General features: G+C 35.8%; 1 protein-coding gene across 8 annotated transcripts in view; it reads left to right on the forward strand.

Annotated features, from left to right (window-relative positions):
• The first annotated feature begins 1,309 nt into the window (after nucleotides 1-1,309).
• Nucleotides 1,310-22,280, forward strand: part of PKIA (cAMP-dependent protein kinase inhibitor alpha) — an 89,072-nt gene continuing 68,101 nt past the window's right edge. For all 8 annotated transcript variants that reach the window (XM_065519387.2, XM_045398412.3, XM_045398410.3 and 5 more), the window contains exon 1: nucleotides 1,310-1,438. The gene's annotated coding sequence lies outside the window, so the exon portion shown is untranslated. The remainder of the gene's footprint in view (nucleotides 1,439-22,280) is intronic.

The following is a 22,280-nucleotide window of genomic DNA, read 5'->3' on the forward strand; positions in this document are numbered from 1 at the left end:
AAAGCTCTTGGCTACATTACTACCTAACTTTTGGACTGATGGATAGAAACATTTCATTTAGCAAAGGTGCTTCCCTGGCCTTGTGCAATTGCACTATTTAGGTTGCTGGACAAATCTATAGTGTAAAACTGGCCTGTATCAAGTGATGGTCAATTCGAACAGCAAGGCAAGTTAAAAGAGGGAACTCCATTCCACAGAACCCTAGTGTCAAGGAACCTCCCTGCTAGAAAATTACTCAACAGCTAGGGGGAATCCCTGGCTCAGCTACAAAGAGAGCAAATTTAGGCTCATTTTTCCTTAAACATTCAACCCTCACACCAGAAAAGATTTGGGAAAGAAGCAAAAGTGGAGGGTGGGGGTGGGAGTGGGGGTGGGGGTGGGGGTGGGGTGGGGAGAGAGAACAATCTTGTTAATAAGGGCTTATATGAACACACGCTTGTTTCATTCCCAAGGCAAATTTCATAAATCCTTAGGGAAAGAAAGAGATACAGTCATCTGCTAATGTAGATTCTGCATTTTGATTTCCAAATGTTACAGCTGTCACCACAACGGTTTGTCCAATTATGTGGCAGGGAAGGGAGGGGGTCCAGAGCAGAGGGAATAGGAGGAAGAGATGTTAGAGGGAACATCTGTGCACAAGTGCACCATAAACACAACAAAATCATGGGGCCACCCTGCTGCTTCTTTGAGCACTTTCTCCGGTTGGCCCCACTTCTCCAGTCTTTTGGGAGATTCCCGTTCTATTACGTAGACGAAAGGTTCTAGCTTTCAAAATTGTGAGTGGTTGGGCTGTGTGTGTACGTGTATGTGTGTGCGTGTGTGCATGTGTGTCTGTTGGGGGGGGCGGGTGATGGAGCCAGCTATGAAGGGCTTAGAAAGCTTCATTACCAATTTAAAATGTTCTTGTAGTGCTTGAATGTTTATCTTAAAAGACAATTCCTGCTCTCAAATTCAGCCAAATGAACAATGCTGATAAGGAAGATGAAGAGGGTGGGAAACCCACACTGGCGAATGGAGCAGTCCATGCAGCCGGGGTGATGGGGGAGCGCTCAGAGGAAGGACGCTATGCAGAGAGAGCCCCCCCCTCCCCCCGGCTCTTCTCTCTCGGTCCATAATCCAGCAATGCTGCAACTGTAAAAGCATTAACAGAAAACCAACCCACAACCTCGGGGGGGCAGCGATCGTTGGGTGCCAGTTTCAGGCTGCCTTCCGTGGGGTCGGGAGCGGCCCCGCTCCCCCTGCGGCTGGCGCGGAATGTGGTGATCCGGCCCGGGGCGGGGATGACTTCATGCGGCCAGAGCTCCGCGGCGGGAGCGACGGCTGCAGCTGGCAGGTGGGGCGCGGGCCGGAGCGAGCTGACCGAGCACTCGGCGGGCGCGGCGGGACTCCGTCCCGTGGCGGCGGGCGCGGGAACCTGCGCTGACTAGGTCCGGGGAAGGTAAGCAGCCCAGCCTCGGTGCTCCCTGGCCACACTGCGTGGAGCTTTCCGCTTGGTTAATAATGGGGTTTGCAGCTCGGAGGGAAGAAGGGGAGAACCCCACTGCTTTCTGCAATGGGAAAAGGAGCAGCAACTAGGATGGAAATGTTAGGAGACCAAGTGCAGAGGTTGGAGGAGCAGTGTTACTGGGCAAACAAAGAAGGCGTTCTTGCCTCTATACACTTTTGAACGTGATCTACCATTTCAGTGCCAGATTCGCGTAGACAGTGAAGAGGACTCAAAATGTAAAATAATTTGAATTACTCTCTTCCTTCTGTGCCCCTCTCAATGTCAAAACACCTGCTTCAAGACTGAACCTTTAGAAAGAGCCTGTATTTGGAGGGGAAACTTCTCTTATCTCCTGGAGTTCAGCTTGGGTTGAGCAGCACTTGACATCGCTTCTCCCTTCATTTGCCATTTTCTCTGTCAATCATTTCATTGATCTTTTTCGGAGATGCTGTGCCCATTCACAGGCCAACTCTTGTCAGCTCTTATCCGCTACCTGGGTTCCATGACTGATTTTGTCAAGGTCCCAAAAAGGGCATTGCCTCACACAGATTTCTTATTCGGTATTCTACCTGTATACTGTTACCTGTGTCCTTCCCCCAAATGCATGGAATGAAATATCCTGTTTGTAGCCCTGTACCAACATGGTAGCCCATTAACTCCGTTCGCTGTAGTCACTGTGGCTACTTGCAAGCTAGAGAGGACACATAGAATCCACTGGAGTGTGAGGGATGTTCCCTACGCATAGGCATAGGTAGAAGTAAAAATGTGAATGCCAGTCCATCCAGTTTTTCTTGAAGCAATTTTAGTCCAGCTGGGTTTTGAGACAGCTAACTGTTAAGATTTGGGACAAATCGTTTCTAAAAGGTAGGGGAGTCCGTTTGCCTCTAGGATTCCTCGATAACCTCAAAAGAGTTTCCAGTGAGGCTTTCCCCGTAGGCAGTCAGAAAGCCAATGGAGCTGCCCAATCTAAGCCCCTGGTTATTTGAGTATCCTCTAGTTTGTCTTGCCATTTGCAGGTTCCTATCCTTCATCCTAGGATTTTCCCTACAGACCCCTTGCTACTGAGCCCAAGTGCCTATCCTTGTTGCCACCTAGAGATGTACATTTGAATAATATGCTGTGAAATGGTTAAGATGGCTGTTATGGGGATTGCAAACGTGCTGCCACTTCACCAACAGAGAACAGTTGCAATAAGCCAGATTGTGGGGTATCTGTGTGCCAATGTTCTATTTAAAGGGAGATCTGTTATCTTTAAAACTTGAAATTAGAGAGACTGACTCAACAGCCATGCAATTTTATTTCAGTAAATTAAATTAGAAGATCAATGAAAAAGAGGGGCAGAATTGGTAGCTTAAAATTTTACCTCTGCTTATTTTCCTCTTTGACTATTATTTTTAAACAAAGATACTAGTATGGAAAATCATGTTAATCATATTATATATCATTCTTGCCTTTCTGATTGCAAATTTCTTTTTTTACAAAATACACTTTCGAAATATTTGAATTTGTTTCTTTGTCTCCATCTTCAGTATATGAGGCATAGGGTGTGTGTGTGGGGGGGGGGGCAAAGCCCACTACTGAGTGACCCACTCCAGGAACTGTCCCTTGGGGTCAGTCAGGTCCCTTTTTTGTTATTATTATGTGTCAAATAGGGTTTTGGTTTGGAATATTAACTTCTTGAGATTCTAGAATTTTTACTCAGTCACATTAAAAGGTAACAAAGAACAAGATCAACAAAAAACCCTCTATTCTACCACCTTTTTTCTAGTATTAAAATACTTAACCATATACATCATTATGCTGAAGAATAATAAATATTAATATAGAAGAATAATTTTAATATAATTATTCTAAATAAACCTAAGGTATATGACATGCAGATTAGTACAATTGATCTTAGAAATACAATGCAGTTTCTATAATGTTGACAGTCACCTTTCTGTTGAAGAGCAAGTGCGTGAGAATATCCTAATGATGGTTAGAAATTCGAAGTGTCTATCATTTACTTTCTGAAGAAACAAAACTCTTTGGCAGGAAATAGTTTCAGGATTAGGAGACTGGTGCTGCCTACGGTGGAATAATACTTGCTAGTGATTTTGCAGGTGAGTTGAACCCAACAATTTATGAATTGGAGTTGGAGAAATCTTGTTAAGAAGAAAACAAGTTAGAAAATTTAATTTTCATTTTAGTACAACTGAGGAAGATAATCAAACTGAAGGGATTTCTGAATTTGGACTTTGTTATGTTTAAACAAGTTTGAGGAAAGTTTCTAAATTTAGAAGCCTAAGCAGAAATGTATGTATGATTTTATGTCTGAAACTGATTTATGACTTTATTTCCTTTCCTTAAAATGTTTCCTAGGGAGAGGAAAAACTAATTGGCTGGTGTTCAGAATTGAAAGAGGAATGAAAAATGGAAGGATGTGCATGATTAGATGCTAAATGACTAGATACTAAATGAACTGCAGGCATTTTTGTGTTTGACAAGATAGAACTGAAGTCAATCTACTGCTTTCCAATTGTGTTTATGAAAAAAAAAAAAAAAAAAAAAAAAAAAAAAAAAAAGTTTAGTCTGCTAGGCAGTGTTACCAGAAATTTAGAGAGTAAAAATTTAGGAGTCAAAGTTGCCCTCTTATAACAAAATATCTTTTTCTGGTGCTGCATTACTTCCATTAGCTACAATTGAAATAGCCTTAAGATTTGAGGCTGAGGCAGGAGGATTGCTTGAGCCCAGGAGTTTGAGGCTACAGTGAGCCATGATGGCACCACTGTACTTCAACCAGGGTAACAGAATGAAACCCTGTCTCAAATTAAAAAATAAAATAAAAACTTTTTTAAAAGTTATGAAATTTTGAAATGGAAAAGGAAAAAGAATAGCAATAATAAGGCTCAAATAGTAATATCATTTCTATTCAACCAGTGACTCCACTGAGAATGGGCAGAAAAAGGACTATTTTGAAAGTTGCCAATGACCTCTTAATTGCCAATATTTCATCCTGTTCATTTTATATGTTCTATGTTCTTCTTTGATTAAATATTTGTGTTTAAAAGGTATTAAGTACTATGTATCAGGCACTGTGATATCTCTTAATCTAATTTGTCATTAATTCCCTTAAAGTACCCCATGCCCAATCTCAACCAAGTGAATCTTCTTTCCAATTTGTACCCGATGGTGGCATGCCTATGTTTTCATGTATTCTTTTAGCCCATCCTGTTACATGTTGAAACCTTGTTCACCTCAGATACTGACTCATTTATGAAGCCTTCCCCACACCCACCTTCCTTCCCTCATCAGATGTGTCCCTCTCTTCTTTAAATTCCTATAGCACATTCTGTTTTGGGTTATCCTTCATGTGAACATGCTTTGTCTGCTCTTCTAAGAAAGCAGGGTCTGGGAATAAGTTTTGATTTCCTGCAACTCTATGGTGCCTAGCTACATATATGTATTATGGCTGTTCAATAGTTTGATTTTAGTGAAGAAATAAGTTATTTTCCAGAGTTATAAATCTATCTACCTACCCTTCTCCACCAGCCAAGTTAAGCTCTCAATATATGTGCAAATGCTAATTTGTTTTTTTAAAAAATACTTATAATAATAGTAAATATACTATTCAAATCTTTAAATCTACAAAAGGTATTGTGAGCTTAAACGTCCTTAAATGTATACTAAAAGCATGGTGAGCATAGCAAAACAAATCTTTAATGAAGACATTGTACCTGCTTTCAATATTATTGCATTCTAAGCAGGAGAAGGCACCTTATGCATATGAGAATTTATCTTGTTTCAAGCCACTCTTCTAGGGACTTTCATCTTTGGTATATCATTTGATGTTTATACTATATGAGAATTTTACACTGAGAAAACCTAGGCTCACAGATGTCACCTGAATGGCAGAGAATTTTTTTCCATATTACTACCCGCTCTTTGAAGTGTAACAGAGTAAGGGAAAGCATTGTAAAAACACAAAGTCAGAGCCATCAGAATAGTTTCAAGTTGTTTTGTGATTAATCTTTCCAGCTTTTTAAACTTTTAGGTTAACATCCCAAACTTTTGATAACTCAGTAAAATTTGTGCATCTTCTCCCCAAGTACAAACAGAAGCATACACATATAATTTTGCATACAAATGCAGGTGTTTGTGGATTCACTAAAGCTGCCTTTACAGAATGGTTAAAGAACATCTATTTGTGCTCCCCTGGACAATATGTGTGTCCTTTGTTAGTCCTTACATTTCCAGTACTTGAGGTTTTCCTTCTATTGTTCTCCCTGCTTTAAGATCTGAAATGACAGCCCTTCACTAACACTGCCATGAAGACAACTGATGACTAGGAAGCAAGTGCTAGCGAAAATAGTGACTTGAAGAACCTTGATTCACAGAAAAGGCAGGGAAGGGAGCTCCGAACGTTACACATTCCAAATGACTTAAAGTTTTCCAATCAAAGCCATTTTTACAAAAAAGAAACTGTTCTCAGACTTAAGAGTATCGTACTGCCACGTATGTGGGAAAACATTGCCAGCAGTTCATTGGTGTAGTCCACTTTGGAATATATTCAGTTCCCTTAGGATGGACTTATTAACTGTCTCAATATTAATATTTCTTTATGGTAATGCCATCTGCAGTAATATATTTGTTTTTGCCAAGTTAAGGAAAGAATGATAATTTATGTTCATCCCTCCTAGGTTCTAAAACAAGCACCAGCCTGAAAGAGCTGCATATCATTTTAGATTCATAAAAATGCATTCATATTCTCAGCTGATACTTAAAGGGACTGGTACTAGCAAGCATGGTTCCTGTCGATGTATTCAAAGAGCATTCAAAGAGGTGTGACAAGAACAACATTAGTCTGGAAAAAAAAAAAACAGAAATGGAACGATAGAAAACTCAAAAGGACAACTTAAGCTGTTACTTTCTTTACATTTCCCAAATACCTTCTTTTGTACCAAAATAAGACTATAACTATATAAGCATATAAAATAAGTAAAATGCTATGAAAACTTTATAATATGCTCGATATCAGGTAAGTTTATATTTTATAGATTTTATAATTAAAAATTTATTTCTGGTAAAATATACATAAAATTTACTGTTTTAGCTATTTTTAACTGTATAATTAACAATGTTGGGCAACCATCACCACTATCAGTTTTCAGAACCTTCTCATTATCACAAACAGAAATTCTATACACATTAAACAATAACTGTTCATTTCCCCAGCCCCTGCTAAACACTGTTACACTCTCTGTGCCTATGAATTTGCATATTCTAGCTACCACAGAAATGGAATCACACAATATTTGTCTTTTTGTCTCAAGCTTCTTTCACTTAGTATAAATGTTTTCAAAGTTCATCCATATTTCGGCATGTATCAAAACTTCATTCCTTTTTAAGGCTGAATACTATTTCATTGTATGTATATAACACATATGGTAATTTTGAATTGCAAAACACTTTCAGTACATTATTTCTGTTACATTAAACATGGCTAGCATATAACACCACCATATTATCTTCCATAGATGTCAAGTAATGTACACTATGAAGGTGCCATAATTTATTTGGTCAAAACCCATTGAAAAACATTTACTTAATTCCAAATTGTTTTGTGACTTCAAGCTATGTGGTAATAAAGTAAATTAATACATATGTCTTTATATGTTGGTACTTTTACTTTTGATCAAAGAATGCTTGGAGTGGTATTGTTGGTTCAAAGATTATGCCCAGATATTTATAGTTTGAATACTCTAAATACTGTAGTACATAGACTATAAAAATCCTAACATTCTGCAACAGATAGTATTACTGAATGTTCTGGAACCCTTTCATACTATCTTAAAAATCAATGCAGATACTATAATGAAATCCACGGAACATGATCCGAGCAAGGAAATATTCTCACTTTTTTCATTTCCAGTTCATGGAGGAAAAATACTATTCACAATTATTGAGAGAATTAAAGTCTCTCAATCATGCATTTTGTCATCATAGATGACAAAGTGCATCATAGATGTCAGTTAAGTCTTGTAATAACAATGTGGAACAGTAGAAACATCTCCAAATAGTTTTTAGGGATTTTGTTTGTTCGCACCAGCAATAGGTTATTTGTATCAAACCTAATCTAAAATTTGGTCTGGTTTTTTTGTTCAAATTTATGTACCTACATTATGGTAAATATTTTATTTTCTTAATTTCTCTTTAATGTATTTAGTTTATTCTGAAATAGAATAATAAAGCCCAGTGATAAGAGTGCCTTATTTAAGCTAAACTAAAACATATTTGGCATATGTGAAGTATAAACAGAACTGGCAAGACTTTTAACCATCCTCCTCAGCAGAAGACAGTTTCTATTGCATTGGCCAGGAGAGGAGAAGCATAAGGCTTGCTGGAGATTGCATCAGTTTTTAATTAAACAATAAAATGCTAAAAGGGCAAAGATGGAGCAACATGTCTTATATATTTGAGTAGCTACTTAAAATTAAAGGGTTGCAAGAACATTTATTTAGTTGGACAGACACACTCCATAGTGTAGCTGACCCTAGACATGTCACAACTGCATTTTAAAGTATGCTTTTTCTTCGGTTTATTGGGGTGGAGGGAATTATCAATAAACATTTATCCTATGGTTTACCTCTATCTTTATGGTTGTCTGATTAAACCCTCTTTGAAAAACAGATATAAAACAAATCAGCATTCTGATCTTGGCCTGAATAAGCAACACCACGGCCACACCTTCTTAATGCACTGCTGTGGTTATGAGACCAAAGGGTAGAAGCAGCAGTGTTTTGGTCATTGCAGTAGTCACAGCAACACAGCCTGCTGCATTCCTCACTTATATACTGCAGAATCTGACCAAATAAACACAGAAAAATTAGTAATGCCTTTAACGCAATTCTTGCACAACTCTCCATGATCTTTCATACTCAGCTTCTCTGATAATTGAAATGTAGGGGAAAATAACCAGAATGTTAAGATCCCTTATCCATTTACAAAATGTAATTTTGCTGGGACTTGCAGAAATAACATTGAATCTGAAATTGGTGGGCATCCAATAGAATCACTAGAAATAATCTGTCAAAATCACTCAAATACAAATTTAGGTTTAAAGACCAGAAAATTCTAAAGAGTAACTATGGTAATATATTAACAATTTAGTAAAAGAACATTATATATATATATGGGTTTCTATTTATAAGATATACTCATTGAAGAATAATGGATTTTTAAAAAGGATTTATTCTGAAAAGACTATTTTACCACTTTTTTAAACTAGTGCCATCAAAAATAAATTGTGACAAGTCACTGTCATCCAAGTTAGTCTCTCTCGTGGCTCTCAAGGAAGTGAGTAGTTCTTAGGGAAATGGCTTTCTCAAATTTGTGCTTTTCTGCAGTGAGTCAAGCTGAAATAAAATGAGGCTGCTATTCTTAACTATTTGTTACATGCCCATATTTATAAGAATTACCTAATAATCAGTACAAAAGGGTTTTATGATAACTAAAAATGTACCTATTGAGACTCTCCATTGATAAAAGTTGGCTAAGATACAGCTGGTGATCCTATAGAAATCTAAATTACATTTTTTTTCATCTTCTCCAGATTAGAGAATAACTCAGGATTTCAAAGCAAAGCATGAAAAAGTAGCATTTGACATATTTTATCAATGTTAAGATTTCTGGGGAGCTTATCAGCATCATATACTCTAAGTACTCAATAAATATAAATTGTTATTTCATAAGTAAAATATCAACAGCATAAAAATTTCTGTAACTCAAGTGGCCACTATGGTATAGGGCTTTACTATAGGAGATTACAAAATATTAGTTGAACAACAAAATGAACTAATACCATTTATTTTTGAAAGCTATCCCCCAATACAAAATGATTGGTATTCTACACAAGCTCATTGTGATTCCTTTTGTAGATGTGGTAGGAGTGAATTATAGATAAAACTACCCTCTCCCCTGGTTCTTTTAAAACTATACTCTCGACCGGGCGCGGTGGCTCAAGCCTGTAATCCCAGCACTTTGGGAGGCCGAGGCGGGTGGATCACGAGGTCAGGAGATCGAGACCATCCTGGCTAACATGGTGAAACCCCGTCTCTACTAAAAATACAAAAAACTAGCCGGGCGTGGTGGCGGGCGCCTGTAGTCCCAGCTACTCAGAGGCTGAGGCAGGAGAATGGCCTAAACCCGGGAGGCGGAGCTTGCAGTGAGCCGAGATCGCGCCACTGCACTCTAGCCTGGGTGACACAGTGAGACTCCGTCTCAAAAAAAAAAAAAAAAAAAAAACTCTCTTCTCTCTGGGGTATTATAAGTTGAAAATTAGAAGTGAATCATATCTTACTGGAATTTTTCTAGTAAATAGTTCGAGACACTTAACCATGCACCTTCTATTTACCCAGGGCAGGAAAACATGACATTCCCTTTTTCAACTACAGCAGATGGGGACTTTTAGAAAACTCAGAATGCAAGACAGAGATTATAATGATAGAGTATCAGTCAGCACTTCTTTTGTCTGCATCTCTTTTTCAATCTCATTTATTGTAAAGAACACAATCATAGTTAAGTACAGTTACTATCAACTGAAAATGTTTTCAACCTGCATACAGGTGTGAGATAGTGGGCCGGTCTGTCACATCTTCAAGAGATGTGTTGGAGTGACATTTCACCACAAAATTCAAACCTGACACTAAAATTATCTGACATTAAACAGTCCATCAAATAAGAGGATGAATGTTGGCATCTTGCTCATCTATTTAGAAAAGAAAAATCGCTAACATGTTTAGGCAATACTTAAATGTTTAAATTTTTTCCTAATAAACAAAATGGAAAATGAAATAAAATGGCATTACAGTGTTATGAAAGCAAAGCAATTAGGTTAATCTCAAAATGCCTGACTGTAAAGTTGTAACAATTTTATTCTCAGAGCTCTCAGGCAACTTTTGATCATTTTCAAGTTCAATCAAGAAGCTCTAACCATTATCATGAATATATTCTGATCACTGGGCTTTCCTCCTCCCTTTTGCTATTTATTTTTAATTTATTTATTTGGGGACATTTTGGCTACCACTTATATCCAGATCATGTCTTTCAGGAAATGAATTTGAGCTTTGAATCATACCTTTACCATTTACTAGCTGTGTGATTTATACATTACTCAACCACTGTGAGTTGTTTCCTGATATTTAAAACAGGAAAATCACCGAGTTGTGGTGAAGATGAAAGAAGATAACATAAAGGAGAACTTAGTGAAGTGTCTGAAATATACATCATAAAGGTTAATATTTTCCATTTTTATCGTTTTTATTTCCACTGACAACTTATACAGTCAGACCTCATTACTACATCTTTTCCAAAATGTTCATGAATTATTTTTTCTACCCCTCCCCATGTAAGTTAAACTAAGCCTTGAAATGACCCTGAATCTCACTGGAAAATGTCTTAATGCAGATACTGCCAGTGTCAGGAGAGGTTGTTAGGCTCTGATCAGCAGTGGCTGTGGGAATTAGATCTAGCTTCTATTTTTAACTCTCAAGTAGTTGATTGGATCACCTGGCAAAAGTCAATTGGCTATTAATTCTTCATCTTATTTTCTTTGAATTGTACCACATGTCTAATCACTTGTTTCACTGGCTCATTATCAGAAATGATATTACGGGCATTAAATAAGGGTGCTTATTTCAGAAGCAAAGTGCCATATAAAATAGGAATGTCAAAAGCCTTTGAAGATCCTGCTATTTGGCTAACTCAAATAGTTGTTGTTGTTTCTAATGTGTAACTATTGGAGAAGTTTCATATTATTAAGTTGTCCAAAACCAAAAATTAAACTGTAACTCCATTGTAGGTCATACTCTTGTTAGTCTATGATACATTTCTATTTTATTGAAGCCCAAAGAATTTACAGAGACTGTGCAAACATTATTATTCAGGGACTTATTACTAGGTGCTACTGATTAGATTTGGTGAATAGCAAAACTGTTAAACTAAAATTAAAAAAAAAAAAAATAGAGCCTCACTTAATGTGGAACCTTTACTAGGAGAAACACCAGCCTATAAAAGCTGCATTTTTAATGATATACTTACATTAGTATGATGACAATTTTTGTTGGGCTTGCAAAGCACACAATTTTATATTTTTTTCTTATATGGCTTTCTGTTATTGATATGGGCCATTTGGGTTTTAAAAAACAAGTACAAAAACTGCCTGGGACCTTACATTTAATATGCCAATCACAGTTATTCACAGGGGAGAATTTTTGTGGTGAGCAAGAACTGCAGCCAAATTTGTTAATAATTTACTGCCATTAGTAGAGTCTCTTCATGTGTTCCTGAAAATAACTTCATTCTTTCAAGTAAAAAGTATAAATCATCAGTATAAGTTTGTCTTAAATCTCCAAGCCAATATTGTTAATCCCTATTTAAATGCTGAATTGATTGGCTGTTTGCCAAAAGCTTGAGGGGTAAATTTGGGGCATAGTCTGATTTTGAGATGTTGGAAACACTGAAAAATGTATGCTTTAAACATACATGTACATACAAGTACACATATATTTTATATTATAAACTATAATTATGTATATATGTATTTATGTATGTATTCATTAATATTTTCTTCCTATTTCAAGTATTTGATTCCTTGAAAGTCGGATTTGATTTAAAATAGAGACAAGTGCTTGGAAAAGCATATGAAAAATCTTTGTTTCCAGAACCAAGTTCAGCAAGGAAAACTTATTTTTTTCACTGGCAGTTTGTTTTTCAAAGTTACAAGAATATGTTTAAGATTTTTAAAGTGATTTATTTAATAAATGAGTATGACTATGAATTTACCTATTTCAGATTGCTATATTTGTCATATTAATTTTAAAGTTTATATTTATCTAAGCTTTTCTGAACTAGATCTTACCAGGTTATAACTACTGTCCAATTATGTGAGAACAATAGCATAGTTGCCTTTCAGCTTGAAAAATGTACCTGTTTCATTTTGTTATTTTTTTAATCCATAAGTTATTTGGCCTTCCATCAGCTTTTCTGTCTTGAGGAATACATTGTCCGATGCATAATAAATTATTTTGTACATCTATGTTTCATGCCATAATTTTTTAGTGTCTCACAAAGTTCTAACTTGGAAGGTTCTCATTTAAATCAAGTTTTTCAGAATATAGACTTGTTCTTTGTGAATTGTCAGATCTGTTTGTTAGGTATTTCTCCCTTTTTATTTTGGAGAATGAGTAGAGAAAGGGAGGAAGGAAACTGTACCATGGGACATTTCAGTTCTTTTTCTATACTTCCTGATAATAACATGCCTTCTCTTAGGAAAGTTAGAAAGCTGAGAACTGCAGTTAAATAGCCCCAAGGTAGGACGTAGGCCAAAACTACTAAAATTTGTTCAAGTACAGTAAGAGAGCCAAACTTGGTCTGGCATTTAATTTAGTCTTCCTCACTACCCTAACCCAAGTAGTATACATTTAACTAGATTTTAAAAAAATTGCCATTTGTTGATTAATGGTGCCTATTTTTGATTCTGCTTCATTTTAACTTTGTTTCATAACACTATTATACAGAGGCTTATTTTAACAAATGCCATGAGTTGGATCGTTGAGTTTCTCTTCTGCTTTATAACTGATTAGCTCTACAATTCAAAAATGCTTAAAGGCCAGAACTGTCAATTAGAAGATATAAGCACAATAGAAGTGATGTTTCTAAATTTTAACTCTGGAATACATCTCTCTTAATGTTAAATGCTTAAAATATGGGACTGGGTGCAGTGGCTCATGTCAGTAATCTCAGTGCCTCAGGAGGCTGAGGCAGGAGGGTCACTTATGGCCACAAGTTCAAGACCAGCCTGGCCAACATAGTGAGACCCTGTCTCTACAAGAAAAAAAAAAAATTACAAGTCCAGGCATGGTGACTCATGCCTGTACTTAGCACTTTGAGTGGTCAGGGTGGGGGATCACATGAGGCCAAGAGTTAGAGATCAGCTTGTACTGTAGCGAGACCCCATCTGTACAAAAAAAAAAAGAAATTCCTTCTGGATCATTTCTAGAACACAAATATTTATGACATTTCTTTAGTGTTTTCATTTTTATTAAGTGTTACTCATATTTCATATAAACTTTGTATTAATTTTAATACTAGCTTAGAAATTTTAATTTAGTGTAAATATACCAACTAATGTTGAAATTGCTCCAACTTTAGGGTCAAAATTAATTTAAAGGTTATTGGAGTTACTGTTCTGGTTTCTAGTAATTGGTGTCTCCACTAAATGCATCAGAAAGGCAAAAAGAGCCATGGTTCAGAGTGTCTGCCCTATTAATAATATACTAAGATATAGCTTACAGATATCGATATTAACAAAATGATTTATTTTAGAACATCATTTATAGCCTATAAAATGATTTGCCAACTGATAGACAACCTTTGACAATAAAATATACCTGCTACTTCCTTTTTTGCAAATTCATCATACTACATCAGTGTTATCTCAGTAGTGTGATCAATAGATGACTAATGCTCAGTCATTCTCTGTAATTCTCATCTTACCAATTATTAACAAAATATGGAATGGGCAACAATTCTATAGCATTTAATCAAATTTTCATTTAAACTCAAGTATGATCTATATTCCTATGCTTTTATATCTACCACTTCACTTAAGTAAAAGAAAGCTTTCTAGAGTTTTTATGTCAGTTTTCAAGTGATCAGTCTTTTTAAATATTTTTTATATAAGAATACTAATTAAAATTTGTGCACGGTTAAATATAAATATTGAAATAGTCTATGAAATATATGAAATGATCAAACAAAGTATGGGAATATCCTTTAAAACATACAAGTTTTGAATATATTTAGATTATTTATGCTAAACTTTATTCATTTACATAACAGGTCACAAGTGTTATAAGATTCTTAGAGTAGAAAATCACATATAATTAATTTTTTTGTAAAATGTTAAGTGCTAAGACTAGACCATTAAACAATAAATGATGCATACATAGAGGAAAATATTAAAAGGAAATTTAGAAGTCAATTATCAATGGTTAAATCAAGAAGCAGAGAGTCAGTGAGATCACATTTATTTCCAAATTTATTCAATGTGTATATATTACTTGTAGAACTGTGTAAAAAGAAATTCACTTTTGGATGTTCTTTAACATCTAAACATTGCTAAGAGTGTGGCTGAAATGTTCACTTTTTATGTAGATTTCTGGAAAATCTAGGCTGACCTTGAAAATATTAAATATACAAGAAGGTAAGTTTTTTCTCTCATCCTAAAATTCTGATAAATTGTATTTTTAAGTATCACATAATTTTCAAAGCATTTTTATAACAACTGTCTACTGGACAATACCAACTCTCTAAAGTTGGTAGAACTAAAATTGTCCTTATTTTGCAGACAGTGAATTCGAAGTCATGAAATTTAGTAATTTGCTCTGTTAAGCAGTATACACAATTACTAAGTGTTAGAGCAAGAATTCAAGCCAGTTTTGTGCCATGGCCAATCTAGTGCTGCCCTCTATCCTATAGCAACTGGTGTGTTTAAGAGTTAAGCACAAACATGGAAATAAACCTGGTCTGCTTCTAGTTACAAATTCACTTACAAACCTCACTGGATCCTGAACTAGGAAAATCTGTAAGGGTTATTTACTTTCATCAACCCAAAGATGAACATGTTAAACAGATTCTTAGATTTAATTAAACTTATTTTTTTTCACCATATCTTTGTGTCTAATCAACAGCTCCTTTTGAGTATACCATGGCTTCATTTAAAGAGTTGGATTGCTTAAAAAATAAACATTGACATTGCTGATCACTTACCTGTGGTTAAATATGCCTGTCTGGTTTGCATCGACATAATGCTGACATTCATGAGATTATATCATTTTATTATACACACACACACATTTGCTAGGTCTAATTTAAGTAGTAAGTTTTGGTCCTTACTAGAACATGATTTATATAATTGGCAACCTAAGTGTAAGATGCAGTAATATAATCTATTATTTTAAAAGATAAATGAAATTCACAGAATTCTCTCCTATAACTACATTGGGAAGTTTCAGTGGATTTCTACCAAGCTTTTGTTAAGGATAAAATTTTTTGAAAACAGGTCACTTATAAGAGCTGCCTTAGATTTATAATGCTTCTGAAATACCACTATAACCTGATTTTTAAAATAGCCTGACACCTACTAAGTACCCTTTCGCCGCCTACAAGCAAGAAAAAGGATTTATATTTTTAATTTTAGTGAAGAGTTCTTGATTTAAGAATTAGTCATTTGCTGTCATTTGAATTCCAAGTATGTTTTAAGTACTTGAGGTTCTTTCTGTATGAATTCTCAGTGGAGTTTTTACATTTTTCATCATTAATTTCATCTTTCACTTGGGATCAGCCAAATCAAAGAGTTTATGTTCTACCCTTTCTTAGTTCTCTTCATGGCAAATATTCAGAACCTTCTCAAAAATATCATGGCTTGATACTGTTTACTGACAACCGATAATGCCAGAAATTAGTGATTCTGGTTTTTCAGTTGAAAAAGCCAAATGAGAAACTGAAGAAATAGCATTTTTCCTCCATTTAGCTGACCAACTATTCACATCAGTGATCATTAGCTTTTGAGGCTAAGGATACAAATGTTAATGTTTTGTATATTCACAGAAGTGAAAAATAATATAACAGTTATTGTGCTTACTCTGTGCTAAGCACTGTTCTAAAACCAAATGAATTTCTCCTAACAGCCCTAAAAGGCAGGCATTATTACTACCTTTTTGACAGATGGGAAAACTGAGGCACAGAACAATTAGGTAAAGTACCTGTAGTCACACAGCTAATAAAGCACACAGATAGGATTTAAACACCAGGTGGTCTGTGGTGAGACTCCACATTCCACCCCTATAGTTATTATAAGGGTTTGGACCCCTGCGCTCTTTGTTGTGTGCCCATTTAATTGCTTTGTGGAAAGAAAGAGAAGGAGGAGAGAGAGGGAGGAAGGCAGGAGAGATGGCAAATTCCTGCTAGCTGGTTGACATGGTGTGCTGTAATTTATAATGAAGTTTGATTTAAGGACTTGTAAAGATTTCAATAGAATAAATAGTCTTAAATGTTCAGTAGTGAAGTATGTGGTAATATTATCAGATGGAGATAGCAAGTGAATTTCAATTTAGTAATAACCATAACTGAAATACAACAGCAGTCTCATATTTGGAACAAATAAAATTCAAGTAACTTTTTAACTTTCAGTTCAGGGGTACATGTGCAAGTTTGTTATATAGGTAAACTTGTGTCATGGGTGTTTGTTGTACAAATTATTTCATCACCCAGGTATTAAGTCTAGTACCTATTATTTTTCCAACTTGAGTAATTTTCACAGCAATAATTCTACCTTTTCTTAAAATTATTAGGTATTTGTTCACCCCCAACATTCTCAGCTTATTTAATATTAATAAAAATTTACCTTTTATAAAAGTCCACAAATTTTAGTAAGGTTTTAAATTAGGCTTAAATTATGGGGGGAAAAAAAAATTAGAGCTTTTAGCCAAAGGAAAGCACCCTCATCCCACTCCAGCCCACCCCTGCTCATTTCTATCATAACTCTTTCCCTAAGAAGGAAGAAATTTTTCTGATTGGTCAGATTTAATTGAACATTCACTGAGCCATATTTTACTATTGCATAGGGTCACTGTGTACTTAAAGATACAAAGCAGGCTGGATGCAGTGGCTCACACCTATGTAATCCTAGCACTTTGGGAGGCTGAGGCAGGCAGATCACTTAAGACCAGGAATTCAACATGGCCAACATGGTGAAATCCCTTCTCTGCTAAAAATATTAAATACAAAAAATTAGCCAGGCATGGTAGGGTGTGCCTGTAATCCCAGCTACTTGGGAGGCTGAGGCATGAGAACCACTTGAACCCGAGAGGTAGAGGTTGCAGTGAGCCAAGATGGCACCACTGCACTTCTGAGTGACACAGAAACAGAGTGACTCTGTCTCAGAAAAAATAAAAATAACAAAAGTACAAAGCAATGGTGCTCACATTCTTATTTGTCCAGCTCCTGGTCTTTTGAGAGCAAGTGCAGTGAGTATCTTTGAAGCCTGGACCTTCAAGTTCCTCTCCTCCCTTTCAGTCCATGCACCATGGGCTTCATCCAGAAGAACAATGGGTTCATTTCTGTCTTTTGCCTGTTGGTCCCATGCAGATGAGACAGGTTTCATTTGGAGCCCAGCAAATCTTATATGCCCTCTTCTCAACATCTTCCTTTATACATGTCTCAGTAAATATTAACATGCTCTAAATATGCCCTTGCCATAACTCTGAACTCAGGATTACCAGAAAGTAATTCCAAAGCTGAGACATTTTCAATATCACAATCAGCAGATAATTTGTACTTACATTAACATTGACTTGATTATTCAAATGTTCTTTTGCAATTTGAATCTATTTCTGTCTTCAAGTACTTAAAATAGATATAGATTTTAATCAAGATACTTTAGGACTTTTATTACGTATTTATTATGTACCTTATTTCAGGCATTTATTGTAGTAGGTGCTGACAGTAGAATGTTAAACAGAATGGTATAAAATCTACATTCTAATTTTCAAACAAGGTTGTTATGAAAGTGTACTTAAAATTCAAACAGGAAAAGAGGGCTGGGCACAGTGGCTCACATCTGTAATCCCAGCACTTTAGAAGACTGAGATGGAGGAGTGCTTGAAGCCAGTAGTTCGAGACCAGCCAGGACAACATAGCAAGACCCCATCTCTACAAAAAGCACTTTAAAAAAAAAAAAAAAAAAAAAAGCACTTTAAAAAAATTAGCCATGGTGATGCATGCCATAGTCCTAACTACTCTGGAGGCTGAGGTAGGGGTATCACTGGAGCCTAGAAGGTCCAGCCTTGGAAGCAGAGCAAGGCCCTGTATTTAAACAAAATACAAAGCAAAACGAACAAAAACCAAGAAAAGCATACAGAAATCATATGCAACAAAACTCAGTTTAATATGCATGTTTGGCATTTTAGAGATAGAAGATATCTAACACAGAAGCTTTACAAGATTAAAGATGGATTGTCACTTCAGCTGAACTTTGCTTTATTTAAAACAAGTGTTTGTTTATTCAAACCAAGCCACAAAACCAAACAGTAATTATCCAACTTTATAGTTTCTCACTTTAGAATGCTTTTACTTATGACTTGTAGTAATATTAATATTTCAAGAAACTAACCATCAGCATTTTTGAAGTTAGGTTATTCCAGTGATGAAAATTTCAAGAGTTGCCCATCAGTTTTATTTCATGTGTATAAAATTGGATTAAAATGTTACAGTTTTAAGTGAAAAACTATTATACTGACTATTGACTCTGGGGTTCCAAGTTCTATCAGAAGGTAGGTCAGAGAAATCCCCAGCTCAAGAACACACCCAAATTTTAATTATGAAATTATTTTTCTTGGCAGATTACATGTTGATATCCCAATATCTGCAATGCCAAAGGATGTTGTCAAGTTATTATCAGCATTCAGTTCAGCACTAGGTTTTGAGAATTTAGAAGTTTTTTCACTACCTTTTTTCCTCCTACTCCATGACAGATTGCTTCCAACTCTGAAAGTATCTTGACTCATTCATGTACCATACATTCAAGAAATACATACATTTGAGTTACTGATCACATATACTATTCCAGATATGGTACTGGTCACTAAGGCATCAAAGATCACTAAGACACAGACTTGGTTCTCAAAGGGTCCCCAGTGTAGTGAGACTCTGCTTCTTACTCTTCAAGTAGTATCAATTATATGCAACCAGAAATAACAGGGAGTTAAGTAGCATTTGTATCATAATTAAATATAGATTGGGCATGTAATCTCTCAAAAATCAGATTCAATCAAGGCAAGCATACACTCTTCTTTGGGATTTGCCCTTGATGAGTATCATTATCTAATCTTGAGACATAATAATAGAAGTTAGTGAGCAATTCATCAAATACAGCCCTATGGAAGCCAAAATGAATATTTTCTTCTTTAGTAATTGACTTTCTAGACATTGCTAAAGCGTTTAAAGTTTCCCTGCCAAGAAATCTCCAGTAAACAGCAGTGATGGTAGGCGCAGGCTATTTACTGCCATGAGTTGAAAAAAATTTAGTGAGCTACTTTTTGATTGCTTGTCAAGCATTTTGACATGTTAGGACAGAAAGCACTGTTTAAATGTAAAGAGCAGTTTGTGTAGAATTGCTGTAGGTCATCCTAATGAGGAAGTGATCTATCAAGTGAAAGACTGGAGTATAGGAGAACTGCCATGATATAAGATTGATTTCTGCTAAAGAGACCTTAAATTTGGCTGTGTTTTAATTTGTGGTTGCTTCCAATCATTTGTAAATTACCCACAGTAAGTACCAATATAAAGAGCTATTCAAATTTACTTTCTAGCATACTCACATTGGGGATTTTTTTTCCTTCTTTCCTCCATTTCTCTCCCAGATCAACAGAGGAGCAGTGGGTCTCAAGGTTTAGGGATCGGGTCCACTTGGAGTGACTGACTCAGTAAGCCTGAGTGCAACCTTGGGCCTTCCAGTTTTAAAAAGTTCCTAGAAAATGCTTTTGCTGCTGGTTTGTGGTTCACATTTGACCAAATCACTGCTGAAACAAAACTATTGGGGGAGGAGGAAGAAAGAACTATGAAGCACTAAGCCAGCCCCGAACTTGCTCACCAAACTGTCCAGTCAGCTGTGAATGTAATCACTGCTGCTCAGGAACCTATTGAACGTATGTTCAGCCCTCCGAATCTGGTGTTCTGCATCCGTGGATTCAACCAGCAGATTGAAAATATTCAAGACCAAAAAATAAAAGATAACTATTACAAATAAAATAATACAGTATAACAACTATTTACATGGCATTTACTTTGAATTAAGTATTATAAGTAATTTAGAGAGGATTTAGAGTACCCGAGAGGTATGCATCCCTGGATTTTGATATCTGCAGGTTTTGATATGGGAGTGTCCTGGAACCAATCGCCCCGTGCATGCTGCCAGGTGATGACTGTAAATGGTCCTCTGAATCAGTCACTGGCTGAGGGATTCAGAAAGAACAATCCTTACCTTTCTGCTTAAGCTCAGGCTCACAGTTTAATCTTTTAACCTCCCTCTGCTTCAGTCTTTCTAAGTTTCAAATAATGGTAATTTATTTCCTCTGTTATTAAAAAACAAGACTAAAAACACCACAAACAAAACCTTATCAAGACTGGTAGGGTATGACTTGTATATTTTTAGCTTCTTAAATTTGTCCTATTACTATTTAAAATTAAGAGAATATATTTTTCTATTTATAAATATATTTAAGACTGCGAAATGATGCCTATTCCTTACCCAACATTAGTTATAAAGAAAAAAAGCAATTAAAAACAAAAATAATATTGCAACAAAAACATGATAAATGTATTTTTTGAAAGAACTACAGCTGCCTTAGACACAATGAGAGGCTATGAAAATAAAGGAAAACCATCTGAGCTCTGGTTAGAGACTCTGGAAGTAGTGAGCACAAATTTCTTTGAAAGAAAAAGAAGAGGAGTCTGATGCAGGTAGACAATCCAATTCTAGTTACTGTCTTTATTTGTGATACTCCATAGTCTAAAAAGGTGCAAATACTATTAACTAGCCTGAGGACAAGGTGGCAACTGCATTTCATTCTGAAATGGAAAAATCTAAGGAAGGCAGAAGAAACAGTTGCATGAGAATTATTACTCAGTCAATTATTTTTCCTCAAAAGGTTGTGTATCTTTTTTTTTTTTTTTGAACTTTGGGAAAGCATATATAAGAATTTCTATTGACCCTGAACAGTCCATGTATTTACCCAGAAATATCTGTATATCTTTCTACTGCAGCATGATTATAAAATAGATTATAATTCTACTGTAGAAAGAAAATATGTTTTTATATAATCTATAATTTACCTGGGTAGCTAGAAAACATACACACACACACACACACACACTACATTTTAATCCTGGCATCTCAGTCAACCCCCAAATCTGAGTGGTTCTTTCAAATAGTGCATCTGAGTCTGCAACTTTGCCTTTCCTTCTCTAAGATGTATCAGGGCATATGGCTGGAGGAACTTAGTACATAGACCTAGATAGACTCAGGGTTTTGTGGACCAGTCATGAAGGGTCTGAGGGATCTATAGGCCACTTCCTTTGATAAAACTCTGTACCAGCTCTTTTCTTACCAAAATTTCCCCCAAATAACAAGGTTTAGGGTTTTTTTAAGCTTCTTACTCATAACCTTCTTTCATGGCATACCCTGATATTTTTTTTTCCAAGGTAGAAAATTATTTGAATGTATCCATCTAATTCTCTGATATAGTAAAAGAGAGCTATAAACTTTTAGCAAAATTTATCTCTATGAAGATTTTAGACTTTGAAGCTTAACTGACTAAATTTTTCCAATACTTGCTCTCTACTGTCTGAAGGGTAGACATTTCCTTGCCTTTAAGAGATGGAAAGTCACAAGGGAACAAGTCCTTAAACAGACCATCTAAAAAGTCCTTTCTAATCTACACCACCTCCACCACCACCAAAAGTCTTCAATTTTATCCACATATTTGTTTCTGTGTGATAATCAATATATTTTTGAGTTAGTGTATTTCCCAACCCCCTCCCCGCCTCACCCCCGACCGCCAACAACTAGAATGCAAATTCCATGACATCAGGGTCTTGGCTTTTTATCATTTTTTCATTGCAGGACCTACCTACAATAATTACTGGCACATAGGAGCCACTCAGTAAATACTTCTAGAATGAAAGAAAATTAAAA

Source organism: Macaca fascicularis, chromosome 8, assembly GCF_037993035.2.
Source record: "Macaca fascicularis isolate 582-1 chromosome 8, T2T-MFA8v1.1".
Lineage (NCBI taxonomy): Eukaryota > Metazoa > Chordata > Mammalia > Primates > Cercopithecidae > Macaca > Macaca fascicularis.